At 39.9% G+C, this 10,246-nt stretch overlaps 1 pseudogene; it reads right to left on the reverse strand.

The window, feature by feature from the left end:
* Positions 1-242: 242 nt before the first annotated feature.
* LOC127218714 (60S ribosomal protein L13a-like) lies at positions 243-827 on the reverse strand (annotated as a pseudogene).
* Positions 828-10,246: the final 9,419 nt, after the last annotated feature.

Genomic DNA, 10,246 nt, shown 5'->3' on the forward strand with positions numbered 1-10,246 from the left:
CTATTTGGATCTTTTTTTTTTTCAAGTCAAATAATTTATTAATAGTACCCTGCAGCAAGAAAGCAAAGCTGCTTTCTGGTTAAGTGTTGAAGGGGCCAAGGCAGTAGTACACTTCCCAGTGTTTACTTCTAAATCCCAGCCCAGGTGTGGCTGCCATTCTCAGAGCTACAGCTTTGTAAGCCCCCTCCTACAGTCCCCCAACTCCCCTGGTCGGCAGTGGAGGAAGGCAGGCCAGGCAGACATTAGCACAAAGTCTTTATTGGGCTCACACCAGGAGTCCATTGGTCTTGAGGACCTCTGTGAACTTGCTGATCTTCGACTCCACATTCTTTTCTGACTGTTTCCGAAGCCTCAAGAGCTGCTTCTTCTTCCGATAGTGGATCTTGGCCTTTTCCTTCCTTTTCTCCTCCAGCGTGGCTGTTACTGCCTGGTATTTCGACCAGACCTCATGAGCCAGACGCCCCAGGTAGGCAAACTTTCTGGTAGGCTTCAGCCATACAACCTTGAGGGCGGCGGGGACCACCATCCGTTTTTTCTTGTCATAGAGTGGAGGGATCCCATCCAACACCTTGAGGCGCTCCAGGGGCTCGGAAGTGGTAGGGTCCTCGAGAGGGGTTGGTGTTCATCCGTTTTCGGAGAAACACCAGGTACTTCAACTTGTTCCTGTAGAAATTTCCAGAAATGTTGATGCCTTCACAGCGGACAAGGACTACCTTCTGGCCCAGTAGTACCTGCTTCGCCACAATGGCCACCAGGCGGCCCAGAAGATGGCCTCGGCCATCCAACACTAGAACCTGTCCCTCTGCCATCTTCGGCAGCCGCCTGGGAAAGGACTATTTGGTTCTTTCTTGTAGAGCCAAATCCTACTTACTTAACAATGAGATATTTTTGGCACACATAGTGCGTATATAGACTTAACATTTTCAAATTTGTAACACAATATATAAAACGTAAGTTCTGGAATATATCTAAAAAAACTAAATTGGATAACTCGTGGCGTTCATCCTCACCACCCAACACAGACAAACATGTACTCAGCTAGCTCCCTTCAGGCCAGGCCGGCAGCATCCTATTCACAAAAGTCACAATGCACCATGACCTGTCTCACTCAACTTGTAGTCATTTGACTTAGACCAGAAATCGGAAAAAAAAAAAAAAAAAAAAAAAAAAAAAGAAAGAAAAGAAAAGAAAGAAACAAACAAAGAAAGAAAATCATGCTAGCAACCTTTGTATCAAATAACCACCTAATCTAAGATGAAAAGATACAGTACTGTCATGTCTGAGTTTAAAGGTGTTAGCCTAGAGCATAAACCATTTGTTGCTTTAGTTTGAGTGGTAGAAAATGGAGCAAGAACTGGTTGTTCATATTTATTGCTCTTCATATTTTCTGGGAAACAAAATGTTTTCTTCCATTTTGGCTTGTCAGAAATAGAATAATATGTAGAATAAATCAGGTTTCAAGATTTCTTAATAGGGGGAATTGAAGCTGTACTTTTACACTGAATACTATAAACTATTTCCATCTGAGAAGTACTGTAATGTACTCATTGTATTCAGAGTGTTGCTTTGTTTCCTATTCATGCTTATTTAGATCAAACAGAAAGAAGCTGGTAGGACATCTTTCAACTGACGTTTATCAGTGCCATAGGATTTCTTAGCCAGAAATGAGAGAGGAGTGAATCTTCAGTTCCACAGGCCTCAAAACAATATGGTGTCACATGGAGGCTGAGACAAGGAAAAAACACCACCTTATAAAATCATATGGCTTGGTGGGCTGAGTAGGAAATAGGCATGGTAGGTTTAAATTCAAAAACTTGGGGGAAAAAAGTGAAGAATATTAATAACTCTGTCAATGGAATCCAATTTTTCAAACAGTAGGAAAATTCCTTCTGTCTTTTTTCTTTTGAATGTATGTACAGTCTAAACTTATTAGGAAGAAGATTATAGTTTTCAATGTTTCTGTGAACAAATAATCTTTCCTTTACGAGGCAAATAGATTAAAATAATACAAGTTTGGGATTAAAACAGAGGTGAATACACTACCTATCCTCTTAGTGACTCAGCTTGGGAAAGTTATTGAACTATTTTATCTAAAACATCTCTAAATCACCAGTAAAAATAATGACTAGCAGCTAAAGTTGTTTGAAAGACAGCAAAGCGTTAGATAAAATGAAACATTTATCTAACCTGTCCCATGAACATCAGATGATATTCTTATATGCATTAACTAATACAGAGTGTTGGAAGCATCATGTGCTGAAGAGAGTGGTAACAACATAGGAAAGTTCATTGTAGGTATTCAACTCCAATTAAATACTGTTTGATATAGAAATAGATCACAGACCACACAATGTCATGTCATTCCTGCTTTGAACTTGTAAAATCTCAAGGTGTTGTCAAAAAGAGAGAATGGAAGCCAGAAAGAAGTCAAAGAAAAAATACTAAGTTGTATTGTGGCCTAACTGTTAAGATAAAGCATGAGGGGAACCTTGGCAGATTCCATGGCAGGCAAGGATGACCGAGGAGGGAGGGACAAACATGCCAGCCAGACAGAGCTTAAGTGAGTTTGTAGAGGGAAGGGGAAGGAAATAGAAAAGAGGTAAAGAGCACAGAGACACACAGAGAGCACAGAAGAGAAGAAGGACACAGGAAAAGTCCTGTCTGCCCCAGGGGAACAGCCTGGTGGGGGGTGGAGGAGAGGAAAATCTGGAAAGAGCATAAAGGGAGAGCAGAAAGTGAGAGGAGAAAAAAAGTGCATAAGTGAGCGGGGTCTTTCTTTTAAAGGGGTCCTTTGTACCTGGGCTGGCCAGGATAATGCCTGAGTGCATTCTGCCAGGTGACATGGGCAGGCCCAGCATAATGCCTAAATCCTTACACTTACTGTCCTAAATCACAAGGACATACTGCTTTACAACAGACAGGGAAAGCTTCCCAAATTTTTCATCTGAAGACAGAGGGCTCAGCCATATGTTCTGTGAGTTTGTGGTCTGACATAGTTTTAAAGAAACAAATCCAAAATGTCATTTGAGAGCCACTTTATAAGGAGACAATGCTTTATTTCCTCCACAAAGAGACACCACAGCATTCTTCTTATTAGAAGGAAATGTAGAGACATTATAACTTTAGAATCTAAGTACTATGGGAAACCGTCTGTTTTCTAATAGAATTAAGTGTTTTGAGACAGAAATACTATGTGTAGCTATGGAGGCTATCCTGAAACTCAATTTGTAGAGCAGGCTGCTCTCGAATTCAGAGATACACCTACCTCTGACTTTCAAGTGCTGGGATTAAATGCATGTCCCACCACCACCCAGCCTTTCAGTGTTCAGTTCATTTCATCTCCACAGCAAGGTTAGGGGGATGATTCCTATGGTTCCCCATTGTCTAGGGGAGAGAATAGAGGACACAAAAGGTTTGATGATTTGCTCAATATCACATACAAATCTAGGACTCAAACTAAGCAGTATGGTTATGATGAACTATTTCTGTTATTGCTCTAAGTATAAATTAAGACTAAGAATATTGAGAACTTTAAGAATACTTACAAACCATTTTTTTTAGAGTTCGATGAAGGGGGTGTCCTTCTGTATATATGTTTCTCTTAAGGCTGGGGAGAGGAACGCAGAGGGAGGGCACACAGAGATGCTATGTGGAGAGGCAGAACAGAAAAATCCATCTTCACTTCAGTGCAGGAATGTTGATTCTGGAGAAAAGCCTTTGTCTCCAGCATAAAACAAATAGTCCTTTGCTACTGAAAAGACTGAACTACTTAGAGATGATTTGTTGTTGTTTCTTTGTTTACTTGATTTTTGTCTTTGTTTTTGATTAGTACAGAATTTGATTAGTACAGATTAGTGGCAGCAATGCCTATGGTAGAGGTCTAGAAGTTTTTGTCTAGCCAGAAAGGGCTCTCAAAACAAACAAACAAACAAACAAACAAACAAACCCAAAACCAAGCTGCTTAGCTATTTGGGCCCATCTGTCATTTTGATCTGACAAATATATAGTAAGTGCAGAAAGACCAGTTCAATAGTACATTTCAAAATAAGTTTTGAAAATAATAGATCTGTGTACATTTCGATAACTACAACTGTGTGCTTCCATGAAACCTTGTCTATCACCTTATACTGTGCCACTTTTCTAATTGTAATTGATATTTAACTTTGCTTACTATCCTAGAGTTTTCCCTATCACTCCACAGCAAGCAAAAACTGGTAAATAAATGTGTACCTGTGTGTGTACAGCCAGGGTGGGGGTGATACACAGATATACATACATACATACATACATACATGCATACATACATACATACATACATACATACATGCATACAAATTTAGGGTAAAATTGTGTTTCCCTTTCATAAATGTTTTGTAGGACATTGCATTTGGAAAGTCTAATCTATCATTAATGTTTTGAGTTGAACTTGGGAAGGAGAATACCTTTTTATGACAAAAATAAAGGAAGGCTGGGACAAAGCTAGGATAGTGGTCATTCATTAAAAAATGTTTTTCTGTCTTGTAAACTTTGTCTTATGATTTGTTTTCATGGCCAAAGCTGAGCCCATTGTACAGGTCACTCCTAGACTACCTAGGCCACTTTTAGTGTGGATAAAGTTTACCTGAAGATCTGATTGATACTAACCCAACACCAAAACTTGAATTCCTCAGGACATCCAATTTAAATAATCAGTTTGGAGCAACTTGCTCAGCTACACAGGTTTACAAGTGGCAGAGGCAGTATTTGACCTCTGTGAACTGGAAAACAGCTTCCTTTTCAGTCTTGTGCTGCTGGTCCTGTGCCCCCAAGAATACAACAGCCCATAGTTAACTTAATTACCACAAATAAAATGCAGACTTTTAAGTACAGTGGTGGTAGCACTCACCTTTAATCTGTGAGTTTGAATCTAGCCTGGTCTACAGTGTGAGTTCCAGGACAGCCAGGAGTATAAAAACCTGTCTCAAAAACCAATAAATAAAAATTAAAAAAACCAAAACAAAACAAAACAAAAAGGAAACCCCAAACAAACATAAAACAAACAAATAAATAATACAGCTTTTGTTTAATGGCCTATCCAATGTGAGAAAAGCATTATCTCTCTACATAGCATACCACCATAGAAACATTTTAGATGTGTAAATGTATATATTTTAAGAAGCTTCTTCCCTGGTTATTGTGAATAGAACATTAGCAAACATGGATGAGCAGATATCTCTACAGGAGAAATATGCCAGTTCTATATATGCTTTTTGAAGAACCCCCAAACTGATTTCCATAGTGGCTACTGTTATTCAGACACCTCTGGACTGTCCCTGGAGATCTGGGCCCATACTCAGTATGCAGGCAGTACTCTGGCCTGCTGTGTGTCCTCTGGGAGCATGCATACACCCCTCCCTTTAAAAAGGCAAAACCTGCCTGCTAGCTTGCTCACTCAGCTCCTCCTTTCCCCCCAACCAATCTCCCTCTCTCTTTCTGCCTCTTCATATGAGGCCTCTCTGCTCTCCCATTCTTCATGCCCCCCCCCACAAACCCTTTACATGAGAGTTGTCTGCATTTTGTGCCTGTACCACCCTCTGTGGGCTTCTTTGACCCAATCTGCCAAGATCCCAAGGTCCCTCTCATACAGTGTCACAACAGCTATACCAGTTCACACAACCCCCCAGGGGTGCCTTTCCCACACCTACATCAGCATTTGTTTTTATTTGTTTTCGTGATGGGGCCATTCTGACTAGAGCAAGCTTCCAGGTTATCTCTTTCTGAGTTTATAGTCACTGGTGTCCCATAGACCTCCAAGACAAAATAGACTATTGTCATCACTTTTGGTCATTCTCTAGAACTTGACAATAAGTCCAGCCTCTAGAACTTGACAGTAAGACCAGCCCCATTACTGAAGACATTCTATCCTTGAGTCATAGGACACAGGGAAATCAAACTGGTACTGTCCTGGAAGTGTCATCCTTACTGGCTATACTTCATAGTGTTGGAAAGTGCCATACACACTTATGGAGAGGTAAAGTAATTATCATTGTTACCTAGCTATGGACTCTCTGAGTTAAGATAACAACTGGCCTGGTAAGATATGCCCTGGTACAATAATGGCAATAATATTTTGAGAGCAAACAACTACTTTCTGCTAGCATTTAAGGCTAGTTCCAAAAGATGGATCTTATATCTGTTAGTTGGCCAAAAATTTCTGGGTGGGTAAGTCACAGGCTCTAGGGGAGAACCTATTGCTGTTCATTCTGTTTGGTGAGTATAATAGAAATCGTCCCTTTTAGATTAGTATAGCTTTCTACTTTCATCAGTGCATCTTTTTTTTTCTTTACAATAGATGGTAATTAATATATAGATTCACAACTGATAAAAGTACAAGTAAGAGATTGTATGCATAGTGCTCAGACCTATGTATGATATCTATAATTGTACTCTTTTCTTCTCAGGCTCAATGATCATCAGAAGAAGTGAAAGAGTATAAGAGCCAGAAGTAGTGGAGGATTGCTGAAAAACAGTATTACCCGGCTACGCAGGGCCATTGCACACATGGACTCATAGGTCCGGTGATTACATGCAAAAGGCCAGCACAAGGCCTACAAAAAAAATCAAGCCTTCCAAAATTCCATGATGTATGAGGAATGGGCTCACGTAGTCCCCTACCCTGACTGAAGAGCTATTGGCAATTTATGGCTGTTTCAGGAAAGAGAATCAGTTTTCTTAGGGTGTGGCCTCTGAGAGGCTGGCCATTCTCTAATGGATAGCTTTATACCTACACACATACTGGCAGCATTATGTTGCCTCAGTGGTTTAGGAATGAATGCATGATTGTTGTTTTTATGAAATTATAAGAGTTCTTTATATATTTTAGATACATGTTTATTGTGAAGCATATGATTTGCAAACATTTTCTCTATTCTATAGGTTGTTTACTCATGATTTAATGCTATTCTTTGAAGTAAAATCTATTTTTATATTTAACTTTATCCCTTTTTCTCATAAAGATGTCAGGAGATGAATAATTTCCTCTCAGTTGTTTTAACACTACAGTCATAATTACCAATATTGCAGAATGTGATCTTACTTTGAAATAGAATTTGTGAAGATTAAAATTATTAAATTTAAGGCCAGAGTGGAGTCTAATGTGACTGGAATCCTAAGAAGGGGGAAATGTGGACACATGTGCATTCAGGGAGAATGACATGTGAACACAATGTTGTGGAATATTATTTAACTAGTCAAAGATGTGCTACATTTGTTTATGCTGCATTTGTTTAACTATGTAAACATGTGTTGCTTTGCCTGCTGAAGGCACCTGATTGGTCTAATAATAAGATGAATGGACAATAGTTAGACAAAAGAGGGACAGACAGAGCTGGTGGACAGACAGAATTAGTAGGAGGAATCTAGGCTTGAGGGGACAGAATAAGAGAGAATGAGGGAAAAAGAGCCGGAGATGCCTGGGGCCAGCCAGCCAGGCAGCCGCCAGCCAGTCAGACATAGACATTGAGGAAACAGGAAAGAAAGGTAGAAAGCCCTGAGGCAAAATGTAGATGAAGAGAAACAGGTTAAAATGACTTATAAGAGCCAGTGGGACAAGCCTAAACTAAGGTCAAGCATTCATAACTAGTAATAAGTCTCCGTGCTGTGATTTGGGGGTGGCAGGCCAAGAAAGCCTGATACACACAGGTGTTTTCCTATCACAAGTCAAGACACTGTCAGTACCCAGAAGACAGTTCTGAAAACATCTCTCTAGTGCCTTACAAGAGCACCTGTCCTTGACAATTGTCCTTGACAATACCTGGAATTTGGACTTATATCCTCTAGAAGTATGATACAACAAATTCCACAAAGTCATGTAGATTTCAGTGGCCTTCAGGGTAGTTCAAGCAAACTAATACTGATGTTTCTTATGAAAGTTAGGTTTACTTTTCACTTTCAGTAGTTACATTATATCAAAATTCAAGTTCTAGTCATTTAGTATGTCTGGGTTTGTAATCTTAATTGTATTGTTTATTTATATTTTATTATGTGAAATTTACACTGCATTGAGGATCTCTATCTTAATATTTTTCCTGTATACGTATCATGGGACATAGAAATTATCAAAATAGTGGACACAATTTTAAATTTGTATTCAAATAACCTCACCCTCCCCTTACATGAAACAAAAAAAGGTAAATTCTAACTTCTACCCTAAGAAACATTTTCATTTATAGTGGTTTCTTTAGAAATGCACAAAATACAGATTTAGCAAATGAGACATAAGAATTCTGAGGGTTTTCTGAGGAACATTTTCTTGTTCTCAAAAAAGAGATATGAAAGTCCCTGCTTTTGCCTGCCCTCTTAAAGCTTCACAGGACACTTAGACTTACCGAAAAATCAATTACTCTGATGGAAGGGCAGACCGAAGAGCTGGGATCCTGGGGGAAGCTGTGGTGCTGTATTGAGGCTCAACATGTCTCTGGAATCACTCTGCATAAGGACAAATTTTATTGTTGAACAAAAGAAAGAAAGGAAGGAAGGCAGAAAGAAAGATAAAGAATAAAAGGGAAAGGAAAGGACATGACTACTCCTAGCTATGGTGGAGAAGAAAGTTTATTGTAGATTAAAAGGAAAGCATAGAGCATGGGTAGAGGCAACAACAGAGACATCTGGGAGAGTCCAGTCTGGACATGGTTCGACTGAGTTGAACCATGTCAGAGAGGAACAGGAGAAGGGAGATGGGAGAGAAAGGAACCAGGTGCAATAGCCAGGAGGCCAAAGGTATAAACAGGGGCAGGTAACTAAAATGTCTGGATTATATAGGGGAAGAGACTCTGGGGGAAGGGCAACACAACCCCTGAGCTGGAAAGTTCAGGGTAAGGGTCTGGGTATGCCAGCCATACCCTGTCGCAGTTAGGGACTGAGGGATGCTGGGAGAACCTGGCAGCCAGAGCTGCTTTCACATGTGAAATAGTTACCTCAGCTGTTTGTCCTGGGTTTGAAACTTAACACTTATCTTGTAAACTATTTTGGTACAGGGGCTTTGAATTTTGTTGTTCAAAGCACCTGAACTAGTAAATAGCTATTTCTTCCTGATAAACTATTTTTAATATTGGATAAATCTTCTTGCCAATATCAGAACTCTACAAGAATTATTTTGGATTATTCTGCTTTTATAAATATTTAAACATTTTTATATAACTTCAAATGCAACCAGTCAGTGCAGTTTGTGTGCAGCCAATGGGTTACAGGAGCAGTGAAGTACGGACTCCAGAACCTAGAGTCGAGGGTAATCCCACAATGACCATTCTTCCTTTGGCAGGAAGCAGCATCTTTTATTTATGCAACATTGCAAAACAAATAACTTTCAAATGTGTGCACATTTGACAGGGAATATAAATTAATTTTCATTTATGGATAGCATTCTTATGGGTGTGGGTAATATCTAGAAATCTCCAATACACTGGTTTAGAACATAGACTGTCAATTTCAGTTTCTGCCTTTCCAAGGACTATGTATATATAATCTATGTACTCTCATCTGACATTCTTTCTTATTAAGAATGATGGGCCTTCACTTAGGCATGTCCCACTAGCTCTTTTAATTTAACCTGTTTCTATTCATCTTATGTTTTGTCTCGGGGCTTTTATTTACCTTTCTTTTATTCTGTATGTTCTACTTTTCTGCTTTCTCCCTCCTTGTATGGCTGATCCCTGGAGTCTCCCTGGCATCTCTTTTTTTTTTTCTTCTTTCCCTGAATTTAAATTCCTCCTCCTACTTACTCTCCCTGTGTAGTGTAGGGCCCTGCATGGACCCCCAAGGCACCCTGAGCAAGCCTGAAGCTGTTGGCTGGAACTCCTTGCCCCAAAGCTGTTGTTGGTACTCTTCCTGTTTTGATAACACACAGCTTGTGACAACACACACCTTGTTATTCCTGTTATTCCTCATACATCCTGTGATTTTCCACTATGCTGTAAGTAAGTATTTAAGCCTGTTCCATCCCCTCAATAAACGGCATTTGGCATTTAGAGTTCCGACATTGCCATTGAACGAATGACCCACTGTCTTGTCTCTTTATTTCAGCCTCTAGGCCTTCACTGGATTCATGGAACAGATGGTAGGGCAGGGGCACTACAAGTGGTGGTCCCACCGAGATCATGGAAACAAAGGACCACCTCAAGAGATCGTCCTCGGAAGCCAGCCGGCAAAGTAAGTGAATGAGGGTGTATTGACGGATGGGTGCCAGTAACTCTAAGGAAATGCTCAGTGG

Source organism: Phodopus roborovskii, unplaced genomic scaffold (genome assembly GCF_943737965.1).
Source record: "Phodopus roborovskii unplaced genomic scaffold, PHOROB, whole genome shotgun sequence".
NCBI classification, from domain to species: Eukaryota; Metazoa; Chordata; class Mammalia; order Rodentia; family Cricetidae; genus Phodopus; species Phodopus roborovskii.